This window comes from Ambystoma mexicanum, chromosome 1p, assembly GCF_040938575.1.
Source record: "Ambystoma mexicanum isolate Mex_15411 chromosome 1p, UKY_AmexF1_1, whole genome shotgun sequence".
NCBI lineage: Eukaryota > Metazoa > Chordata > Amphibia > Caudata > Ambystomatidae > Ambystoma > Ambystoma mexicanum.
In genome coordinates this window covers 377,115,834-377,139,660 of record NC_090921.1, presented here as the reverse complement: position 1 = coordinate 377,139,660, position 23,827 = coordinate 377,115,834, and the positions used below count along the sequence as shown (strand labels likewise).

The window sequence follows — 23,827 nt, the reverse complement described above, 5'->3', positions numbered from 1 at the left end:
AATGACTACCAGGTAATACTAATTGAATATAAAATACTCTATTTTAAAAAATAATCTGTTTATTGATATATATGCAACATCAAGTATGCATCATCGAAGGATATCACATGACCGTTTCTCAGTATAAACATAAAACACTGATAACAGGGCAAGGCATGTTTTCACAATACAGCACTTTACAGGAGAAGCAACCAAAATATAGGAGTATGAGTAATGGGCAAAGTGAGGGGTTACAGTAGCGCCCACCATGCAGTCCATTAAGGTCCAGCCCCACCTAAGCACACCAGTTTGAACGCAGGCGATGGTACAGAGAGGACACATCCCTCAGGAAGGTCTCTCATCAGAATCACGATACATCAATTGCAATAGAGCATTCCAAGCCACACGTTTGTCTTAGGCTCTCTGAGGCCTCTTCTCAATGCTCTATGCCACTCAGTGAGACATACTCTCTACTCTTGAGTCAGCATTTATCGAGGTCTTGGACCAAGTGGCAGGATTTGTCAGCAAGGATGTGTGTGGCTCTTGCATGGATGGACTAATTGAATTGGTGTTGGGTTTGACTTACCTTGTAGCCTCATAAGCCATCAAACATCCCCATTGCCACTAGGTGAAACATGTGTTGGTGTTGAAGGAATCCAAACCCATGCTTCAATCGTTTGGCAGAGCCTCCCAATCCCCCCTCCCCCGCCCCACCAGCTTCAGCAGACCTGCTCCATGTCATATTCCTAGTCTGGGAATACTAGTTAAAAAGACAGAAAGGGAGACACCAGTACATAGAGGCTGGCCTGCTGCATGCGATCATGAAGAGACTGTCCATTCCTCCTAAGGTCCACTGGGGACTTTCCTCTCTTCTATAGCTCTCTCTAATTGTGGTGTTCCCTAGGGGTCTAACCTCTCGCCCTGGCTCTTTAACCACTACCTGGCACCTGTTACCTACCTCATTGCTACTTTCTGCTCCAATTTTCAATGTTATGCGGATGACACTTAGCTCTCTTTCAGGCTCCCCTCAGCCACCTCTGCTTCCTCTCTCATAACAGACTGCCTGGCCGCAATTCAGGAATGGTGTGCTGCCAATGATCTCTGCCTTCATCTGCTATAAGACTGATTTCCTCCTCATTGGGACAACCGCTCCCTCTTTTCCTCTCTTTCTCTCTCTCTGGCCGCCCACTCTGGGCCTTCTTCCTGCTCCTTCCTGTGAGGCTAAGAACCTTGGTGTCATCTCTGACCCTCTTCTTCTCTCCTCACATCTCTAACAAGTCAAACTATCAGCTGCACCTCCTCAGAGGTATTCTTAATTTTCTCACTTTCCACCAGACGCTCACTGTCTCCAGAACTCAGGTGCTCTCTAGGCTGGACTATTGCAACAGTCTCCTTCTAAATGTTCCTGCCTCTACTCTACGACCTTTACAACTTACCCAGAACAGGACTGCGAGACGTGACCTTTGCCTCAAGCCCAGGGATCGAATCTCTCCAGCTCTGAAATCTCTTCACTGGCTCCCGTTGCTGCAAGGATCAGGTTCAAAACCCTCTGCATCATCCACAAGGCTTTCTGGGGCCTAAGACTGCTCTACCTCCAACTTTCTCTTCCAAAACATCTTCCTTCTCAAGCTCTCTGCTCATCCACCTCCAACTCTCTGAGGGTCAGATGCTTCTCCAAGCAGAGAGTTGGGGGTAGATCTATCTCCTCGGATGGGGCCTCCCCTTGGAACAGCCTCCCTGCCTCTCTCAAACTTGAGCAGAGCCACCTCCTGTTCCCGAAGCAACTCAAGAACTTTCCTTTTGCTTCCGCTTTCTCTCTTCATTTCCCTGCAGATGGACCTGACTGCTCTGCACACTGGTCACCCTCTGACCTTGGGCCCAGGCTCATGCTTGTCCAGTTGCCTTCACACTGCCTCTAGGCTCCCCAGCACTTAAGGATCTGTATCTACAGTCCCTTCTCTCTGCAGTTATGAGACACCAGCTGGCTGCACTTGTGAGTTAACTGCACTTCCCCCTTCCTCTGGCACTTCTCCGCTTCCCTCTTCCCCGCACTTTGGCGATCTGAAAGACAGAAGGCCTAGTAAGATTGTTATTTTGCCCTCCCTTTGTTTCCCCCTCCTTGTCTTGTCACGCCTAGAAACACTTGTGTACAGGTGCGTTATAAATGCCACACCGCATATCATAGCTGCCTCTTGCCTTGCTGTGTAGTGTGCTCAGAGTAAGAGTGAAAACAATAGGCAGCGCTCGCTCCCCTTGCACCTTGGAAACCAACCTATCCACGAATCAGAGGAAAGACAGGGTCTGTGCGTCAGAGGTACATCAGTAACTTCTGGCTGTTCTGTGCTATATCATGGTGCCCCCACCTAACTAAGCCTGGAAGGTCAAGAAACCCTGGTGGGTTGGGCCATGTGGACACCCATATGGTGACCACAATAATGATGACTCCCCGTCGCCCATAAAAAGGGAAATGTGGCTCCATCGTTTGCGACTCTATAGTCCCCTCACAAGTCTTACACCAACAATCTTCAATAACCCTTTGAAGCGGCTGAAATCCCAAATGTGGGAGAGTCCCCTTCCGTAGCAGCTGTGATCAAGGTTGTCATTTTACCAAACTCCCAGAGGTAGCGGAAGTGACACCACAGGCTTAATAGCATCACAGAAAGCATTATCACATGACCTAGTTCTGCGATGATCTCACAGGAAGTGATGTCATATTTAGTTTTTATTATTGTTCAAAGCAGAGACCTAGCTCAAGGACAGTGGAGCACTGTACAGGATTTGGGTAGCCAGCATCGGGGCTGGCATCTTTTAAAAGTAGCTCAGTACTGTGAGTTGTGTTCTGTGCATCCTTTGCGATTCGACCATGGTCACGTGAGAAAAGCTAACATTTTAGAGATTTGCAAAATTGGAGACTTGTGAGGTCATTCCGGGTCGATACTGGGATTGAGTTCCAGAGGGTGGGCTCGTGACAAGAGCATGACTGTTTGCGGGTCATAAGACTTTTACCCTTATAACATCACCGGAAGTGATCCCACTGATTCCTGAAAACCTTCAATACATGTTCATGAATAAAGGAACACATAGTTATGAAAGAAGGCAACACTCTATTTTAGTTTTTAGTTGCCAGCCATATATTAAGTAGAGTTGTGCCTTAACAGGAGACAGGAGTGGCTCTGATAGGCCGGGGGCACACTCGGCACGTTTCTCCAGGCCAGGGCACTGCCTTTGTATACCAGAAGAAATGTCCTGTGGCCTGAGATGGCAAGTATAGAAATCAATGCAAGGTGCAGTCTACCATGCAAGGCAAAGCAGGTGCACCTCTGTGGACTCTGCCAGTGCCACCTGATTACTGGGCGAGTCTTAGAAAAGTCGGAGTGGAGTACACCCCAGCAAGCAGGCAATATCCACAGCCCGAGAGACAGTGGGCCTCATTACGACCCGAGCGTTGGAGTGATAACGGCGCCGGTAGTGCTGCCGTGTTACGAGTTCTGCTCGCGGGGCCGCTCTGTACGCCTGGTCAGACCCGACGTGCAGAGCGGCACCTGCTAGCAGAACAGGATGGTAGCAACGGTCCTGTTATTAACGGGACCGTTGTTGCCATCCGCCCCATTCCCATATCCCTATGGGGGCTCATATGGGAATGGGGACGTACCGGGTCTGCGTCCCGTGAATAGGAATTACCGGGCCCGCAAAGGTCAGAATGGCCCTGTAATTCCCATTTTCCGGCACCCGGACCCAAGTTTGGGGGTAGCCATGCCAGTAAAAACGACATGGCTAACTCCAAACTCAAAATGAGGTCTAGTGATATTTGTGTACTGTGGCCAAATTATCAGTAGCGAAAGGCAGGGCGATACACAAGTGGCCGGCTGAGCACCAGCGCCGAGCTTCCATGGCGCCGAGCTTAAGTGGCTCAGGGCTCAGTGGCGGTTTTGTTCAGAGTTTTCAGCCAGAAAAAAAATTGATTTAAAAACGGCATGTGGGCGAGGAAATTGGAATGTAGCTTTCGAAAATAGGACAGGGAATTCTCCTTTGTGAGGCAGTGCGACTGTTCATTTATCCAACGGGTTTATTCTTTATTCTTTGCGAACACACAAGAGCGGGACAGAGGAGTGAGGCAAAGCGATCCGCACAACACAACATTAAAACCCAGTCATAAAAGACGAGAAGTGGTGTACAGAAAGAAGGGAGGGGAAGGGAAGGCAACGCAGGAGGAGCCTCAAAGTGGAAAGAGTGAGAGTTTGAGAAGTACGTACTTGGAAAGCATGGAGAGATTGTGGGCGGTTAATGCGCATTTGGACATGCGCGCGCGTGGGCTGTATTCGCACTGGTGTTAATAAGATTGTGAAAGTGCAAAGAGCATTTGCGCATGCGCTAAGGTTATTGCTGAGGGGAAAAACTGCTTGTGCAAATGTGCCATAATGCTGCCCAATAGAGCACTCCAGAAAAAATCTCTGCCACTTTGGATTCTACGTCGAGGAGAAACAAAAAAATTTTTTTAAAAAAACAGGCTGGTTGTTGCCCCACCAAACAGTAAATCTGTTTTTTAAAATGTCCAAAAATACGTCAACGTTCTCTAATAAAATCACAAGCGCCTCATACATATTCACTGTGAAGACTGAAAACCTGCCTGGAGTTCACTATCGTGGTGGCTGTTCAGCTGAGTGATGTATAGCACCCAGCGTGTGGCACTTTCCAGCTTGCTGCCTTTTTATTTTGCTTTCTGTCCAATATTATGTGTTGTTTTCCACTTTAGCCCTTTTTCAATTCTCCACTGGCCTGCATAGACAGACTTGCATGTCCATGCTTGTATGTACTGCCTACCTGGCCTATCACGGTATTATCATATTATTATTATTATTTTTAGTCAGGTTGCTTGGATCGCGGTTTGATGCCCCGCCTTCTTCCACCACCCAGTATTCCATGCGCGACTCTTCCTGCGCGAATGGGGGCGTGCATACTTTTCATGCCCCCATTTCCTCCCCCTCCCCAGTCGCTCTCCTCAACAGACCAGTGACATAGAAGTGGGACTACCATTTCATTTGTGTTTACTTTAGTCCTACATCGATGTCTATGGCCTGTCCTATTTATTTATTTATTTATTTATGTCCTGGTCACCCTAACAATAACACATATAAAAGACATCACAATATATTTAAATGACGTGCAAAAAAGTGCCATTAATATCAGCATCCTATGTTGTGGTCATAGAATGTAATGCGCAAATAATGCAATCACCACCTAGTCACCAGAGTAAGTTCTCAATCGACTCTAAGCAAATACATGAAGCCACCTGGGTGGAAAAACATAAAAACAAATGAAACATATTCAAATAAGCCACAGCCGGCTTTTCAATATGAAAAATGTTTAAATAAATGGTATTGTTCCGTTGTCTTTGAGCCTTCATTCCTACTGTTTTTGGGGTAAATAGACGTGGGCATCCCTACCATCACACTGACCTTACATGTTGCTGGAGTGAGAGATAAAGCCCACGTCAGGCTGGCAGTGGCCCTACCCAGCACAGCTCGGTGCCCACCACCTAACCTTGGTGCACGTTCACGTGGGTTGCTGGAACATGCAAAGTGCATTGCTTCGATATTAAACCCGAACACACACACAAGCACCGCGGCTCTGTGGACGCTTCATTAAGGACTGTTAATGGTACAGAACAGAGCAGCCGGCGAAAGGTCAGCTCGACGCCAGCACCCCGCCGAAAGCACCCTCTTCATTAATCACTGGAGCCGGAGAGGCCGGCTTCTCGCACTGTAATCATTCTCACTTTATTAACTCTTGATTAGATAATGATTTTAAAAGCCATTTGCAATTAAACATGCCATTTTGCAGTGGGTTTTTGTTGGTAGCCAGCAGAAGGAAAGCGTTTTTTAAAAGTTCACGCTCACTACAGCCGCTGTATCGCTTTTCTTGGGGGTCATTAAAACATGTTCTAGCGAATTGGGGGCCGATACAGAGGGCTGACCGTATAGGGGGGTCATGAAGCATGTTGCTTATTAATCCCATGGGCCCTTGGCCCAACTCTGCTGTATCTGAGTGGCTTCAAGGTGTCTCCCCTGTGGATAGTGAACCCTTATGGTCCTTTTAATTAAGATAACACATTGTATGATGAATGGGATGGAGAATAACTCTCACACCAAACTAGAAGACTGACTCAGGAAATTGGCAAAATGTCTCTCCTTTTATTCTCAATGATCTAAAACAGGGAGTACAACGGACATCAAAGGATGTGGCACAGCACACTCTCAAAGCATTTAATAAAAAGCAGTACTTATATGGCAAAAACTCATCATACGTGATGTCATACTACATGGCAAGCTAAGAAAGCCTGTGTGGGATTGTGAAAGGACTAAGGGGAGTATCTAAGTATACTTTCTATAAGGGATTGGATTGTGATTGGGTCTCTATAGTCAGGTGGGCAACTTATGCCCTCCCGTAGTGCAAGTCATCTTGAACAGTTATTAGAAACATGATACATCATTGGCCCTTCGTTATATGTCCCTCTATAATTGGTTGGCATGCTTGTACCCTTCTGAAAAATTTGATTTTCTAGCAGCACGTAAGCTGGTACTCCAGGTGCTGGTGGGTGGACTTGACAGTACCTCCCCCCCAACTAGCCCAACATCTCTCATCACTCATGCCTTCTGCCGTTCAGATTGTCTTTGAACTTGGCCGTGTAGTCACTTTTCTTCTCTGGGAATATAAGTGAGTGTGAGCATGTACTTATCGTGTTCAGGTCTACATGCCCACTTCTCTTTCCATCCTCAACTCACGTGACAGGAGACAGTGAATCGGCCCATTTTGTAGCATTTAATTGTCTTGAATAAAGAAACTTGGCACGTATGGAGTTCTCTCTTTGCAACTTAACAAGGGATGCCTCAGCGTCTCACATTCACTGTTCTTCGTGGACTGATAACCAGTTTTGGCTGCCTTAGCCCTTGACACCAGGCCAAGCAGCATTCTTTTGGTCCATCTTCGAGCCTCAGCTAACTTCTTTGCTGTGACACACACACAGCCATCAATCCTCCTTTCTCCACGGGCTGAGCTTACTAAAATTGTGACATAAAATGCCCAGATTCTATATACATATATATTGGCAGCACAGCCTGCAGTCCATTTACTATGTATAGCCAGCCTTTATGATTACTTAATTGAAGAAAAGCTGTGGGTTCGCAAATAAAGTCTGTGCGCTAGTAATTATTGATTGGAGTAAAAGTTCTATCGAAAATTGTAAGGTGTCAGCAGCATTACCACCCACGCAGCCAGACCACCCTGGCTGGAACTGAAAATTGGTAGAAGAAAGGGCAAGGTGGAGACGTGCTAGATACTACAACAATAAGGCACACAAATAATATGCCTTATTATTACCCCACCACGATTTATCAACATATTTGTCTTGTGTACGCCTTGGGAACGACCAGCGTGTCGAAACACGTGTCGGCTGTTTCTGCTACAATTAAAACATCAACTATATTATTTGTGTTCCTTATTGTTGTAGTATCTAGCGCGTCTCCACCTCACCCTTTCTTTTACCAATTTATGATTACTTAGTCTGCTTGTGTTAAGGCATCTACAGTTTATAAAATGGCATGCATTTTCTGCAGTGCTTCTTCACATATGCAATCTTCATTCCGCACATGAACGTTTTCTCGTTTCTTTACTTCACCATCAGATTCAATAAGGTCTATGCCTTCTCTTCTTTGGTCATCCTTCTCAGTGCGTTACGCTAATTTCTTGTGGCGTCACCAGCCTCTCCTTTTCACATCTTCACACTTCTTCGGGGGTCTCCCTCAGGAGACCATCATCTCTTCGAGGATACATCATATAGGGTTCTCTCAGTGAATACCTTGTCTCAAAGGCTTCTCGTGCTATAGGTACCATTACTGGCGTTGCACATGTTGCAATTTCCGGTATCTAACATATAGGCAGAATATGGGCGGGAATTCCTGCAGATGCATTCAACTGCTACTCTACAATACTTTGCATCCACTGCTAATTCTTTGCTTCCTCTCCTGAACCTGGTCATGTATGCTGATAGGTGGAACTCATGTTGTCCCATGTCTGGTGAGAGGAGCTCAACTAGTCCTGTACTCTTTTTTCACTATATTGTAGAGGAGTCTGCAACCTTTGGCTCTCCAGATGTTTTTCACTACCAATCCCATCAGCCTCAGCCAGCACAGTCAGTGGTGAGGGATCATGGGAGATGAAGTCCAAAACATCTGGACAACCGTGAGTTGCAGACCATCTAGATTTATAATGGCAAGAGCACATCTAAAAGATCCAGAATTCAAATGCAAGTTAAAATGATGGACTACCTACACATACTTGGTATAGGACAAACATTCTTGTGGAAAGCACAAAACATGTCTCCTGCATGCTGTGGCACTCAGTGCGACCTCTGACATCACATTTTTTCCCAATTCCCTGCATGTACGAAACCAGCTTGGGAAGGAGAGGTGGACTGCCAAATGGCTTAATGTTCTTCAGCTGAGGTGATGCTGTACACTATCCAGTGCTTTAGGACAATTTAGTATGAAGGGCATTTTGAAGCATACTTTAGCTAACTTATAAAAGTGTGTGTCAAGCTCAAAGGCCTAATGCAATATAACATAATGTAACGTGATCTTGTATAGCACAGTTCTTCAATCTTTGCAGCCTCTTGGTGTATGGTTCTGGGACAAAGGGTGGAGGTGATGAAAATGTAGTCGGGGCCCATCCCAGAGGCATTGCTAGGGGGGAGTTGAGAGGGCTATAGCCCAAGAACTTTTGGTTGTAGCCGCAGTTGGAAGATCTGGGGCTACAAACAAAAGGCTAGCTAGCCCGAGTACTGACAGTGCCAACATTAGCGTAAATCCAGATCTTTTATAGGACTAGCAACACCCAGATAGGCAGGTGTGAAACGTAAGGTGTTTATGGGTTCAGGTCAGAAGTGCCCCAGTCACGTGCACTAGCATGGTGCAATATGTAGTGTGTAGCAGTGACACTTGGATTTATATTTTATCTGGAAGGGGGAACCCATGATGCATTAGTTGCCAGCATTGGAACACTGAGAGAGCCGCCTCGCGCCTAGGCGTCTGGGCGTATGGGATAGGGCTAAAGAGGTTCTACCCCATTCAGCTCTAAGTGGTAATGTGATTGTGGGAAAGATGGAGAAAGCAGGCGTGTATCTGTGTGTGTGTGTGTGTGTGTGAGATATAGAGTCAACAGTAGACAGAAAGGTGGGTAGATTAGTTGGGGCAGAGGCCGTTATGAGGACTATTTTGTAGTACTGTTGTTTGGCATACAAAGGCTAGTCAAAGTGGTAGGCCTTCAGACTGGCGTTTGGCTCAGACGCAAAGCAGACACTTGCAGTGTTGGTAATAGTCGTTATGGTGAGTACGTATTGTTCGCGGCTCTGGTGTTAGATGATTATTGATGGTGGTAGTTCAGGAGGGTCTTGAGTTTTCTGATCTCTGTGACTGAAGAGTTAGGGCTAGCGGCCATTGAGGGATTGCTCTAATATTCCACATGCCCATGCTCCAGGAGCGGTCTGCGGCAACCCACCAACACTGCTTCCTTCTATGCTCTAATATTCCACATGCCCATGCTCCAGGAACGGGCTGCAGCAACCCACCAAGACTCCTTCAATCTCTGCTCAAATATTCCACACACCCATGCTCCAGGTGCAGGCTGGGGCAACCCAACAGACTCCTTCCATCTCTGCTCTAATGTTCCACACACCCATGTTCCAGGAGCATGCTGGGGCAACCCACTAAGACTCCTTCCTTCTCTGATCTAATATTCCACATGCCCATGTTCCAGGTGCGGGCTGAGGCAACCCAGCAAGACTCCCTCCAGCTCTGACTCTAATATTCCACACATTCATGCTCTAGCAACAGCTGCGGCTCTCTGCTCTAATGTTCCACATGCCTATGCTCCAGGAGTGGGCTGCAGCAATCCAGCAAGACTCCTTCCGTCTCTGATGTAATATTACACATACCCATGCTCCAGGAGCGGGCTGCGGCAGATCACCAAGACTCCTTCCTTCTCTGCTCTAATATTCCACATGGCCATGCTCCAGGAGCGGGCTGCGGTTACTCACCAAGCCTCCTTCCATCTCTGCTCTAATATTCCACACACCCATGCTCCATGAGCGGGCTGCGGCAACCCAGCAAGACTCCTTCCATCTCTGCTCTAATGTTCCACACGCGCATGCTCCCGGAGCGGGCTGCAGCAATCCGACAAGACTCCTTCCATCTCTGCTCTATTATTTCACACACCCATGCTCCATGAGCGGGCTGCGGCAACCCAGCAAGTCTCCTTCCATCTCTGCTCCAATATTCCACATACCCATGCTCCATGAGCGGGCTGTGGCAACCCACCAAGACTCTTTCTGCGGCAACCCACCAAGACTCAAGACTCCTTCCGTCTATGCTCTAATATTCCACATGCCCATTCTCCAGGAGCGGGCTGAGGCAACCCACCAAGACTCCGCCCGTCTCTGCTCTAATGTTCAACACGTTCATACTCCAGGTGCAGCCTAGAGCAACCTACCAAGACTCCTTCCATCTCTGCTCTAATGTTCCACACACCCATGTTCCAGGAGTGGGCTGCGGAAACCCAGCAAGACTCCTTCTATCTCTACTCTAATATTCCACACGTCCATGTTCCAGGAGCAGGCTGCGGCAACCCAGCGTGACTCCTTCCGTCTCTGCTCTTATATTCCACACACCCATGCTCTTGGAGCAGGCTGCGGCAATCCAGCAAGACTCCTTCTGTCTCTGCTGTAATATTCCATGTACCCATGCGCCCAGGAGCGAGCTGCGGTAACCCACAAAGACTCCTGCCATTTCTGCTCTAATATTTTACACGCCCATGCTAAAGGGGCGGGCTGCGGCAGCCCACTAAGACTCCTTCCTTCTCTTCTCTAATATTCCACATGCCCATGCTCCAGGAGTGGGCTGCAGTGACCCACCAAGACTCCTTCCATCTTTTCTGTAATATTCCACACACCCATGCTCTAGGAGCGAGCTGTGGCAAACCACAAAGACTCCTTCCATCTCTGCTCTAATATTCCACATGCCCATGCTCCAGGAGTGGGCTGCGGGAGACCACCAAGACTCCTTCCTACTCTGCTCTAACATTCCACATACCAATGGTCCAGGAGAGGGCTGCACCAAGACTCCTTCCTACTCTGCTCTAATATTCCACATGCCCATGCTCCAGGAGTGGGCTGCGGTGACTCACCAAGCCTCCTTCCATCTCTGCTCTAATATTGCACATTCCCATGCTCCAGGAGCGGGCTGCAGCAACCCACCAAGACTCCTTCTGCATCTGCTTTAACACACACACTCATGCTCCAGGAGTGGACTGCGGCAACCCAGCAAGACTCCTTCCGTCTCTGCTCTAATGTTCCACATGCCCATGCTCCATGAGCAGGCTGCGGCAATCCAACAAGACTCCTTCCGTGTCTGCTCTAATGTTCCACACGCCCATGCTCCAGCAGCGGGCTGTGGCAATCCAACAAGACTCCTTCCGTCTCTGCTCTAATATTCCACACACCCATGCTCCATGAGCAGGCTGCGGCAACCCAGCAAGACTCCTTCCGTCTCTGCTCTAATATTCCACATGCCCATGCTCCAGGAGCGGGCTGCGGCAACCCAGCAAGACTCCTTCCATCTCTGCTCTTATATTCCACATACCCATGCTCCACGAGCGGGCTGCGGCAACCCACCAAGGCTCCGCCTGTCTCTGCTCTAATATTCCACACATTCCTGCTCCAGGTGAAGGCTGGGGCAACCCACCAAGACTCCTTCCATCTCTGCTCTAATGTTCCACACACTCATGTTCCAGGAGTGGGCTGCGGACACCCACCAAGACTCCTTCTATCTCTGTTCTAATATTCCACACGCCCATGTTCCAGGAGCGGGCTTCTGTAATCCAGCAAGACTTCTTCTGTCTCTGCTGTAATGTTACATGTACCCATGCTCCAGGAATGGGCTGCTGCAACCCAGCAAGACTCCTTCCATCTCAGCTCTAATATTACATACGCCCAGGAGCGAGCTGCGGTAACCCACAAAAACTCCTGCTATTTCTGCTCTAATATTCTACACGCCCATGCTAAAGGAGCGGGCTGCGGCAGCCCACTAAGACTCCTTCCTTCTCTTCTCTAATATTCCACACGCCCATGCTCCAGGAGCGGGCAGCAGTGACCCACCAAGACTCCTTCCATCTCCGCTCTAATATTCCACACGCCCATGCTCCAGGAGCGAGCTGTGGCAAACCCCAAAGACTCCTTCTGTCTCTGCTCTAACATTCCACATACCAATGGTCCAGGAGAGGGCTGCACCAAGACTCCTTCCTTCTCTGCTCTAATATTCCACATGCCCATGCTCCAGGAGTGGGTTGCAGTGACTCACCAAGCCTCCTTCCATCTCTGCCCTAATATTCCACACACCCATGTTCCGTGAGCGGGCTGCAGCAACCCACCAAGACTCCTTCTGCATCTGCTCTAATATTCCACACACCCATGCCCCACGAGTGGACTGCGGCAACCCAGCAAGACTCCTCCGTCTCTGCTCTAATATTCTACACGCCCATGCTCCATGAGCGGCTGTTGCAGCAACCCAGCAAGACTGCTTCCGTCTCTGCTCTAATATTCCACATGCCCATGCTCCAGGAGTGGGCTGCGACAACCCAGCACGACTCCTTCTATCTCTGCTCTTATATTCCACATACCCATGCTCCACGAGCAGGCTGCAGCAACCCACCAAGACTCCGCCCATCTCTGCTCTAATATTCCACACGTTCATGCTCCAGGTGCAGGCTGGGGCACCCCACCAAGACTCCTTCCATCTCTGCTCTAATGTTCCACACACCCATGTTCCAGGAGCGGGCTGCGGCAACCCAGCATGACTCCTTCCGTCTCTGCTCTAATGTTCCACATGCCCATGCTCCAGCAGCGGGCTGCGGCAATCCAACAAGACTCCTTCTGTCTCTGCTCTAATATTCCACACACCCATGCTCCATGAGCAGGCTGCGGCAACCCAGCAAGACTCCTTCCGTCTCTGCTCTAATATTCCACATCCCCATGCTCCAGGAGCAGGTTGCGGCAACCCAGCAAGACTCCTTCCATCTCTGCTCTTATATTCCACATACCCATGCTCTACGAGCGGGCTGCGGCAACCCACCAAGGCTCCGCCTGTTTCTGCTCTAATATTCCACACATTCCTGCTCCAGGTGCAGGCTGGGGCAACCCACCAAGACTCCTTCCATCTCTGCTATAATGTTCCACACACTCATGTTCCAGGAGTGGGCTGCGGCAACCCAGCATGACTCCTTCTGCATCTGCTCTAATATTCCACACACCCATGCCCCAGGAGTGGACTGCGACAACCCAGCAAGACTCCTCCGTCTCTGCTCTAATATTCCACACACCCATGCTCCATGAGCGGCTGCGGCAACCCAGCAAGACTGCTTCCGTCTCTGCTCTAATATTCCACATGCCCATGCTCCAGGAGTGGGCTGCGACAACCCAGCACGACTCCTTCTATCTCTGCTCTTATATTCCACATACCCATGCTCCACGAGCAGGCTGCAGCAACCCACCAAGACTCCGCCCATCTCTGCTCTAATATTCCACACGTTCATGCTCCAGGTGCAGGCTGGGGCAACCCACCAAGACTCCTTCCATCTCTGCTCTAATGTTCCACACACCCATGTTCCAGGAGCGGGCTGCGGCAACCCAGCATGACTCCTTCCGTCTCTGCTCTAATATTCCACATCCCCATGCTCCAGGAGCGGGTTGCGGCAACCCAGCAAGACTCCTTCCATCTCTGCTCTTATATTCCACATACCCATGCTCCACGAGCGGGCTGCGGCAACCCACCAAGGCTCCGCCTGTTTCTGCTCTAATATTCCACACATTCCTGCTCCAGGTGCAGGCTGGGGCAACCCACCAAGACTCCTTCCATCTCTGCTATAATGTTCCACACACTCATGTTCCAGGAGTGGGCTGCGGACACCCACCAAGACTCCTTCTATCTCTGCTCTAATATTCCACACGCCCATGTTCCAAGAGCAGGCTGCGGCAACCCAGCGTGACTCCTTCCATCTCTGCTCTAATATTCCACACACCCATGCTCCAGGAGCGGGCTTCTGTAATCCAGCAAGACTTCTTCTTTCTCTGCTGTAATGTTACATGTACCCATGATCCAGGAATGGGCTGCTGCAACCCAGCAAGACTCCTTCCATCTCAGCTCTAATATTACATACGCCCAGGAGCGAGCTGCGGTAACCCACAAAGACTCCTGCTATTTCTGCTCTAACATTCCACATACCCATGGTCCAGGAGAAGGCTGCACCAAGACTCCTTCCTTCTCTGCTCTAATATTCCACATGCCCATGCTCCAGGAGTGGGCTGCAGTGACTCACCAAGCCTCCTTCCATCTCTGCCTTAATATTCCACACACCTATGTTGCGTGAGCGGCGGCAGCAACCCACCAAGACTCCTTCTGCATCTGCTCTAATATTCCACACACTCATGCCCCAGGAGCGGACTGCGGCAACCCAGCAAGACTCCTCCGTCTCTGCTCTAATATTCTACACGCCCATGCTCCAGGAGCGGCTGCGGCAACCCAGCAAGACTGCTTCCGTCTCTGCTCTAATATTCCACATGCCCCAGGAGTGGGCTGCGACAACCCAGCAAGACTCCTTCCATCTCTGCTCTTATATTCCACATACCCATGCTCCACGAGCAGGCTGCAGCAACCCACCAAGGCTCCGCCTGTTTCTGCTCTAATATTCCACACATTCCTGCTCAAGGTGCAGGCTGGGGCAACCCACCAAGACTCCTTCCATCTCTGCTCTAATGTTCCACACACTCATGTTGCAGGAGTGGGCTGCGGACACCCACCAAGACTCCTTCTATCTCTGCTCTAATATTCCACACGCCCATGTTCCAGGAGCGGGCAGCGACAACCCAGCATGACTCCTTGCGTCTCTGCTCTAATATTCCACAGACCCATGCTCCAGGAGCGGGCTTCTGTAATCCAGCAAGACTCCTTCTGTCTCTGCTGTAATATTACATGTACCCATGCTCCAGTAATGGGCTGCCGCAACCCAGCAAGACTCCTTCCATCTCTGCTCTAATATTGCATACGCCCAGGAGCGAGCTGCGGTAACCCACAAAGACTCCTGCCATTTCTGCTCTAATATTCTACACGCCCATGCTAAAGGAGCGGGCTGCGGCAGCCCACTAAGACTCCTTCCTTCTCTTCTCTAATATTCCACACGCCCATGCTCCAGGAGCGGGCAGCAGTGACCCACCAAGACTCCTTCCATCTCCGCTCTAATATTCCACACGCCCATGCTCCAGGAGCGAGCTGTGGCAAACCCCAAAGACTCCTTCTGTCTCTGCTCTAACATTCTACATACCGATGGTCCAGGAGAGGGCTGCACCAAGACTCCTTCCGTCTCTGCTCTAATGTTCCACATGCCCATGCTCCAGGAGTGGGTTGCAGTGACTCACCAAGCCTCCTTCCATCTCTGCCCTAATATTACACATTCCCATGCTCCAGGAGCGGGCTGCAGTGACCCACCAAGACTCCTTCCATCTCTGCTATAATATTCCACACACCCATGCTCTAGGAGCGAGCTCTGGCAAACCACAAATAATCCTTCTGTCTCTGCTCTAATATTCCACATACCTATGCTCCAGGAGAGGGCTGCGGCAGACCACCAAGACTCCTTCCTTCCCTGCTCTAATATTCCACATGGCCATGCTCCAGGAGTGGGCTGCGGTGACTCACCAAGCCTCCTTCCATCTCTGCTCTAATATTCCACACAACCATGTTCCATGAGCGGGCTGCAGCAACCCACCAAGACTCCTTCTGCATCTGCTCTAATATTCCACACACTCATGCTCCAGGAGCGGACTGCGGTAACCCAGCAAGACTCCTTCCGTGTCTGCTCTAATGTTCCACACGCCCATGCTCCAGGAGCGGGCTGCGGCAACCCAGCATGACTGCTTCCGTATTTGCTCCAATATTCCACATGCCCATGCTCCAGGAGCGGGCTGTGGCAACCCACCAAGACTCCGCCTGACTCTGCTCTAATATTCCACACGTTCATGCTCCAGGTGCAGGCCCGGGCAACCCACCAAGACTCCTTCCATCTCTGCTCTAATGTTCCACACACCCATGTTCCAGGAGTGGGCTGCGGTAAACCAGGAAGACCCCTGCCATCTCTGCTCTAATATCTACATACCCATTCTCCAGGAGTGGGCTGCAACAGACCACAAGACTCCTTCTGTCTCTGCTCTAATATTCCACACGGCCATGCTCCAGGATGCTGCGGCAATCCAGCAAGACTCCTTTCATCTCTTCTCTAACATTCCACTCGCCCAGGAGCGGGCTGCGGTAACCCACCAACACTCCTTCCATCTCTGATCTAATATTCCACATGCCCATGTTCGAGGAGCGGGCTACGGCAACCCAGCAAGACTCCTTCCGTCTCTGCTCTAATGTTCCACATGCCCATGCTCCATGAGCAGGCTAGGGCAATCCAGCTAGACTCGTTCTGTCTATGCTGTTATATTGCACATACCCATGTTCCAGGAGCGGGCTGCGGCAACCCAACAAGACTCCTTCCATCTCTGCTTTAATGTTCCACATACCCATGCTCCATGAGCGGGCTGCGGCAAACCCAGCAAGGCTCCTTCCGTCTCTGCTCTCATATTCCACACGCCCATGCTCCAGGAGCGGGCGGTGGCAACCCAGCATGACTCCTTCCTTCTCTGCTTTTATTTTCCACATGCCCATGTTCCAGGAGCGGGCTGCAGCAACCCACCAAGACTCCTTCCTTCTCTGACCCTAATATTCCACACGCCCATGCACCAGAAGTGGGCTGAGACAACCCACCAAGACTCCTTCCTTCACTGACCCTAATATTCCACACACCCATGCTCCAGGAGCAGGCTGCGGCAACCCAACAAGACTCAAGACTCCTTCCGTCTCTGCTCTAATATTCCACACATCCATGCTCTGGGGGGTTGTGCTTCCACCTCCTCCAAGACCTTCAATGAATGCGAGCAATGGACTATGCTAGGAGACAGTTACCTGTGCAGGCAAGTCAATGACAACTCTTCTTCTGATATCTTTTCAGAGAGACAGGTAACATAAAAAAATGCTACAAGAAAAGTGGGCACCAAATATAGCATTTTCCAAAATATAATAGGGCTGCCTCATTGGTGCGTTTTTAAGCAACTCTACGACACCAATTAGGATTTAGTTCCTGATGATGTCTCTGTTACTCTGTTTTTATTCTGTGATCTTATCTTCGTGTGTATTTTGTTGTCAATGTTCTATGTTTTTATTATGTGCCTTTTTATTTTGTTTGATTGTGTATTTTTAAGTGAGTGCCCCTTTGTCTTTTGGCCTAAGGTGCTTTAGAAATGTTAAATACATAACTAAAATAAATAAATCATTGATTAACTTGTTACCACCATAATATTTAGCAATGTGGTTTGACAACAATACAAAGAGGTTTGACGTGTGGCACTTTAAGACCCATGCCACCCTTCCATTCTATTCCAAGATTGCTCTGAGTTAAACTTCTTGTAATCAGAGCGGTCTATGTCACTGCTGGATTGGTCCAAGAACCTTTGTCCTTAATGAGGAAGATCAGGCACGTCCCATTCCAAGAGGACAGTGTAAGGTTTGCCCATGAATTCCTTGGGAGACAAGGGCATCTGTTTGGCATGCAATACACCCTCACTCTCCTTATTTAGGTAATATGATCCAAGGAGGGGGGCCATTACCTGTCAGATAATGCCCCCAGGTCCATAACTAGAAGCCTGAGCGGAGATGGGCCGTTAACGGAGCCCCGGGGGCAGGGGGCATTTCCCAAACATTAATGGCCCCCCTCCATGAGTTGTATTGCCATTCATACCCTTCCACATCCTTCGTGGTACTAATTGTAAATGTTCTCGAGTAGAGAAACAGAGCTGCAACCGTTTCTCTACTTCAGAAAAAAGGCAAAATAAATGGCTTTCAGTGCCCTGGAGAAGAGACTGCACATAGTCCTTTCTCCTTTTCCATGGTGGCCATTGAAATAAATGTTACAAAAAATAAACAAACAAAATGGCCACCATGGAAAGGGAGAAGAGACTACACATAGGGCCTCATTACGAGGCTTGCGCTCCCGTAATGAAAGGTGCCGGTACGGTACCGGCACCTATTCATTACGGGATGCCTGATTACAAGGTCCCCTAGAGGGACGCGGAACAGACGTCTGGTAAAACCAAACATTATTTCCGGGTCCCGTGAGGGGACCAAGGAGCTAATAACAAGCCTGTTATTAATGGGACCGTTATTAGCTCCATCCCCATTCCCTTTGAGCACTATGGGGGCTCAAATGGGAATGGGGATTGGTTTTGTGCATGAGGAATTACCGGTTCCTCCACGGTTGGAATGACCCAGTAAGTCCTCATTCAGAGAACCCGGTACTGGAACCCGGTATGGAGGCATGGCTCTGCCTCCATACTCGTATTGAGGCCCATAGTCCATTCTCCCGTTCCATACCATGCCAGTCACGGAAGGAACCAGAGACACAGCGGTGAGGGAGACTTATCGGCCGGGTAAAGCCCCGGCAAGGCCCGATGAGCTTACTTGTAACAAGCTTGCTTTTAACAAGCTCATTAACCCTCGCCGGGAAATAATTTTCAATAATGCATGTGGTGGGTCTCCAAGAAAATCAAACCTACACCTGGAGCAGCCTCACCGACACTCACACAAGTTCATATGCTCATCACAATTGGCGAAAAAGTTAACATTTCTTTAATACCTCAAGAACTCACCTTTGCAAACAACATAATAAAAATCCAAATTCATGGGTTTTATAAAGCAGTCAGTGTATGGAGTAAAAAGGAATTTAACATCTGGCTCGAACGAAATGGAGTTAATTTGATTTAAAAGACCTGCATTAAAATATGGAGCCAGAACGGGTCATTTACTAAATGAATGGGGCAACCAAATAAACAAAATAATGTACCTAGTGCCCCTTTACAAATGTCTGAACATTCCACTGTTTATTTTGTTCAAAGTTACACTGTGACAGGCAGTGAAAAACAGAAATCATGTTTCCTTCTCATGCTATCATTGTGGTTTGTAACTGCAAGAATAACCTGACCCCATTACAAGAGAGGCAAAAAAGGAGTAAGCAAAAAAAGCAAGCCTTGCCACTCTGTGGATGTACATGTAGGGTGCTCACAATCCCAAAACAATTCAGGCCTTCAGATAAGATAAGTGAATTCACTCTATCTGCAGTGGGTTGTCTGTCCTTGGGGAGATTCCTCTCATCACCAAGAGGGATTGCATTCAGGGCCATACATTCGAAGATTGGGCCTCATCACGAGTTTGGTGGTAACCCTTAAATGTGGCGGTAGCGCTATTACCACCGCATTTAAGTGTCCACCAAATCACGGGTTTGGCAGATTTCCCCCCAGCTCTGAGCTGGAGGAAATCCGCCGAAATTTCGCCCTCTTCAGCCGGCGGGAAAATCGCCGGCGGTAAGAGCGCGAAAATTCCCCATTGAGCCCAATGGGGAATGGGGAATTCCCGAATGGGCTCAGTGGGGAATGGGCAATACCCGTTCCGCCAAACCCGTGATCCGGCGCTATTAGCACCGGGGGTTTGGCGGTAGGGCTATTAACGCTGGCGCTAATAGCGCCGGCGTTACCACCCAACTCGTGATGAGGCCCATTGTCCTAAATACTAATCATGTATTGGGCTGTATAATAAAGAGTAATTCCTGTGTGCAGTTTAAATGCCCATTTCTTAAGAAAGATGTTTTGTTAGCCACAGTGTAATAATTGTGTTTACGCCACCATTGGGTCTAAGGAATATTGTAAGTAAGAGCAACCTGCTGAGTACCGCTACTAAAGATTTGGGATGCCTAGGCCATAGGCTGTACATCTGAAACCAATGTTTGATGGCTCTGATGCTACTAATGAGGTATTTGAACCATCCCAGGTCCTTCAAAAAAGACTACCATCTTCCCCCAGTCTCCAACAGAAAACCAACCTCAGCACTGGAGGAATGGGACCTCTAAGTTCTTGGGGTGTTACCATACTCAAAAACATCCCCCCTCCAGTGATATGCATGCCTTTGCAGTTGTCGGCTAACAATACTGTCACAATTGTGTGTCGTTCCCAGTTTGAACCTAACCTGCATGCCTTTCTAGTCTGAGGTTTGTATGTGCTCAAACAGTTAAAGGAATGTTTATAACTGCTCAACCAGGAAAAGGAGGAAATGCTCACTCTTAGAGATTGACAGGTTGTCCACATTCCTTGGAGGTCCTTCTTGATATTTCAGTTTCTCTTTAGGTGAAAAGTTTCAAGTTGGGCTTTTTTTAAAGACTGAAAGTTAGAACATTTTCTTTTAGTTCTCAAAGAACCATTTGTATGTTCTTTGTTGTCCTTTGTTGAGATCACCCAGAGTTATAGTACACTCTGATTTAGGAGGCCTGTTTAGCCTCAACATTCTGAGCGATGTATATTATCATCAAGGTTAAAGTGAAGACGGTCAGTCCCAGAGCCAGAGATTGGCGCCCCTGAAGAGGTTTATCTTCACCCTCGGATGTACTCGCAGTACACTTTACCAGCTCCTGAGGACTGTATCAGGAAGTTACCCTGTGGATTCAGAAGACGCCTAGACTCAGTCTTCTTGTAGGTAGATGTATTGTCCATGTCCCACCGCAGGTAAGTAGAATGAAGGTAAGTCAGATGGATATACATGACACTGGCATATCCACTCCAGGCAGCTTTCCAGATGAAACTGACACTTTTAGATCACTCAGACCGGTCACTCCATGGTGGCATGGTGACACCACAGACATTCCACTCACCTTCCAATAAAGGAGAATGCACTACAACTCAAGCTATAACATCTCTCCCGCCATCAATAATCAATACGGCCAACAAAAGGTGAAAGACCACCACAGAAAATAACAATACTCCATGCTCAGTTCACATGTGGCCAGCACATAAACCACCAAGTCGCTCACAAGCAACAAGCTGAAAAGATGGACCAAAAGAACACAGATGTGACACAGCACACACCACCACAGGGCAACCACTAAAAACCCACCGGAGCCACTTCAAACATTGAATGGAACACAACTTGACAAAATCTTGGTAAAGCAGAACCCACACACTACAGATGACAACAGAGAGACGTAAGCAGAAAAATAGCAGAAAACTATACTCCACTCTTCTCTCTCTAATTGAATAGACAGAAAACAACACAGAAGCACTAACCTAGGGCACCTCACATGCCTGTGACCAACCTCCAAACCAACACTCACAGCCACCTAACTGTAGATCAAAGACTTTATAAAACTCAACCAACTCCACCCCCATCTCAAACACACCACCACAACTGTAACCAAAAAGATTGAAAACACCATGCACCTCGCATGGCACCTGACCAAAATACAGTGACCAACTGTTGATACACCCAGAACACTGTAACTACAGTAAAACCCAAATTTGTTAAAACACTGAGAACACTGTAACCAACAGTGAAACAAAAATTCCAGATCCCGCCCATCCCTTCTAGAACCACCAGCCATAACTATAACCATGCACCTCACATGGCCCTGACCAAAACACGGTAACCAACACTTTCCAAAAAGGTGCATGACAGTAACTTTCAGCCAAAATGCACACTGACTGTAATTAAAACCCCAACTATAAACAACAGTCTCCTTAAAGCTCCACGACTGACTGTTACCAACAGTCAAAACACTCCCTGGCTGTAACCAACAGTGATACCCAACTTCGTTAAAATATCCAGAATACTGTAACCAACAGTGAAACACAAATTTGTTAAAACCCCCAGAACACTGTAACCAACAGTGAAACACAAATGTGTTAAAACCCCCAGAACACTGTAACAAACAGTGAAACGCAAACTCCAGAACCCACCCAGCCATTCTGAAACCACCAGCCACAACCATAACCATGCACCCTACATGGCCTTGATCAAAACACAGTAACCAACACTTTCCAAAAAGGTGCATGACAGTAATTTACAGCCAAAATGCACCCGGACGGTAATCAACACCCAACTATAACCAACAGTCTCGTTAAAACTCCACGACTGACTGTAACCAACAGTGAAAAAGCACTCCCTGACTGTAACAAACTGTCAAACCAACTATAAAGGACAGCTGGGACAACACCTCCCCGCACATTACATGACACCAGAAACAACAAGCAACATATATGTAACATGCGTGTTATACCAAGAACCATAAAGACTAACAACCATCATCCAGCACCCTCATGAGCAAATTTCCCCCAATGCGAGCACAACAACATCATATTCCCACATAACACCAGCATACCCATGTTCGCAAACCCCCTGTCAATAGACATTTTGTCCACAAAACCCTGTGCGAACCCCGCAATCTCAAGTTCATGGCCAAATAGAAGGCCAGTCCTCACTGAAATAACCAAAATACCCTGTTGAACATCCCACCTAGACAAAAAGGCCACAGCAAATAAACAATAACACAACCAGCCTTAATGCTCAAACAACATCCCATGCCAACCCACCTAACAAATGTCAACTACCCCAGGGGCCACAACTTAAAACAAACAGCTGAAATAAAACACAGTCCTACCCCTCGACAATCTAATTACTCCTCCTTGCAAATGCTGAGACTTCCAATCTGCAGGTAAAAAGACCAAATATTGGAATCCAATTCTCTCCAATTCTTGCTGGTAAATAATCCCACCGTACATATTGAGCAATCCAGAAATCCAATTTTTCCCTCGGGCACACTAAACCTGCAGCTTTTTCTTCTGTTCACTCTCAGAAACGCACTGCCCTCTGTATCGCTGACACCTCTTCCCAATATGCTATGCGTCATCATGATCAACATGAGACCGGCACCCGTACAGATGCCCTGCTTTTTCAACAATGCCCCTGCAACCGAAAGTAATCACATGACCAACACTCGCACAAAGAGCTGCCATTGGCGTACCTGGATATGTCATCAGTCTCCCATTGCCCGTGAACGAAGCAAGAGCTTGGTGGGACCACGTACCCCAAACGGTTACATCCAACACCGGCAATGACTGGCAGGCGAGTTGGTCCTCCAATCACCCTACCGCCGACCATAGACTCCAGATCAGCGAGTTCTTTCTCGACTCACCGACCTCTGTCTACAGCCAGTCCCCCACTTGCCAGCACTGCAGGTTCCCTCCAGCTCCTTCCACTCGATGCCGCCATCGCCCCAGCTAGTAAACGGCACCTCCACATAGGAGACGCACACCGTCCGTCCTGCAAATTCTCCTCCATCAGTTGGCATCTGCCAACAGCCATGCTTGAGCTGCCCAGCCCACAAGTTTCTCTGGATCGCCCTGCCTGGTCCACATCCACTTCTCAGCCCCTACTGACTGCTGTGCTGGCACCGTCCGGGAGCAAGCTCCTCTGAACTGTCCTGCTTGGTCCTCTGCCACTTGCCAAGTGCTGCTGGCAACCGTGCTTGCACCAACGAAGAGAAGAAAAGGATCAATATAAGGAATCCTTCCGTCCCTCGCACAGTGTCAAAGATCCACCAGAGGGGTGGTAAACAATATTCATAAGAAAGTTTCAAAGCCTTATAACAAGTTCTGACAAAAAATGAGTTACATGTAGCACTTCAATAAACATTCTGTGAATCCAATTTATATAAAACAGGTATTTTAATCACAAAAAAAGCACAGATGTAGAAATAAGCATAAGAACGCGTCTCTCAGGTAATCCCTCTCCATTAGAAGCCTCAATTGAACTTGTTGATGGATGATTGTAGA

General features: G+C 48.4%; 1 protein-coding gene across 1 annotated transcript in view; it reads left to right on the top strand.

The window, feature by feature from the left end:
• The window catches only part of NCAN (neurocan), a 1,349,040-nt gene that overhangs the window by 357,488 nt on the left and 967,725 nt on the right, over positions 1 to 23,827 (top strand). The window lies entirely within an intron of this gene.